Source organism: Amblyomma americanum, chromosome 4 (assembly GCF_052857255.1).
Source record: "Amblyomma americanum isolate KBUSLIRL-KWMA chromosome 4, ASM5285725v1, whole genome shotgun sequence".
Classification (NCBI taxonomy): Eukaryota; Metazoa; Arthropoda; class Arachnida; order Ixodida; family Ixodidae; genus Amblyomma; species Amblyomma americanum.
In genome coordinates, this window is record NC_135500.1 from 83,283,076 (window position 1) to 83,284,980 (window position 1,905).

Sequence of the window (1,905 nt, forward strand, 5' to 3'; positions counted from 1 at the left end):
TGCTGGCCTGTTGTTGCGTACACAATGTCTCTTACAGCTTTGTCTGTAACATACAACCACACCCAGTGTTCACTTTAATGTTCCCTGTGTGGGTAACTGTTATAATTGTACACCAGCGGCATTGCAGTATGTCCATTGACACAGAATCTGAAATTTTACTTGTACAAAATGATATTCTGGAGGGTTACTATGAGCCAAGTACACCCACCGAAGTCTGGCCCGCTGCGGTGCCACACTGCTGTGTGCAACAGAAAAATTGTGAAGCCACAAACTGACCCACACATTACAGATGACAGTGCATCTCCCCTCTCAGTTCTGCAGTGCTCTGCAAGCTTTTGACAGCAGGCTGATTGCCCACTCACGAGAGGAAGAATAAACTTTATTGTGCTTTGTTTGTGAAAACATCCAAAGTTTCGCGAGGCCCTGTCATGTGGGTATAATTGCCAACATTCACATTTTGGCCTTTGCTATGGCAGTTCGGAATATTGGCATGTGAAAGCATATGAAGGAAGTGGCAGTGTAGCTGTATATTTAGGCATCCGGAGTTCTAGGACATGTCTTATTTGCTGATTCAAGTGGGAGGTTGAGGGTGTATCCCGGTGCAGTGCGGGGGGTTGGAGTGTGGAGGCCACCAAGAAAGGCCATAGTATTCAGTGGAGTGCAGCGGGAGTAGTGGCCCAGCTCTCCGGCGGTAGGAATAGAGCAGGAGTGTGGAGCTGACAGCAGATGTTCATTGCTCCTGTGCCATTGTGCTGAGTAGCAGGAAAGAGGAGGCTCCATTGAGGGCCCATTGCTTTCTTGCATGCAACACCCTGTTCAGTGTTTCTTCCAAGGTGTGAATGTTCAAATTATGTGCCTCAAGTTCGCCACTCTCATTTGCGATTTTTATAGCTGTACTGCGTCTATTAGATGTAAGTAGGTGGCTCACTGCTGCATAACTGGACTAGATTGTGTGATATAAGGCAGTGCCTGCATGCTAATGCAAGTTTTGAGGTGGATTTTTTGGGGGCTTCATCGCGATAGTCTGGCGGTAAGGCCTTCGCGGTTGGGGCTATCGTAGCAGATTTCTTCAGCTCTTATTTCAATCTCTTTGGGGCAGCCATCCAGCAGCCATGATCCACTATCCTTGGACTCGCACGACTACATTTTCGTTCACTCTGTCGTTTTGACAACTATTACGCGTTCCACATCCTGCCTACGTGCATTTTTTTTTCTGAAATGTCCGTTCCCCAATTGACGCTGATTTTTCTCTTTTGCGTTACACCAGTGATTCTGATTTCCAAATAGTTTGTTTTGGACTGCTCAAATGTGAAGCTGGAAACGACTCGCGAGTAAGCCGCGTTGGATGGATGCTCGGGCGGCGGCTCACGCCACCTAGCTGTGACGCGTAATTTCTGGCACGACCTTGATTGCCATGATCCGTCTTAGTGGGGATAAAATTTAATTTTTGCCCTGATTTTAGCTGCCAATCAGGCAGCTTCCGTAATATTGTGAATAAATCAACTCCGTTGCTTTGAACGAGGGGTGAAAGCCCTTTAACGAATGTATAATGTGTTCAGCTAGTTCAGGCGTTTCCTTACGTTGAGTTAGCACTTTGCGGCATCAAAAGTTCACTCACTGCGCCATTCGTCAATTTTTCCAGTGCTCCTGCACAGCATAAGCAAGACCTTTTCACGACCGCTGCACATTTTTTCTGGTTTTTATTGCGAGAACCATGACGATTCCATAATTTTCGATAACAAATTAGCAGCTGTTCACTCAACCCCTACAACACTGCTTCAGTCCACTTTGCCCCCTCGGACGTTATGTGCCATCTCTATTATGGCATGAACAGCATGTTTAACTTTGAAAAGGTAGCACAAGGCTAGAGCATGGCTACAGTGGCATGGCTAGAGGAGGCCATTG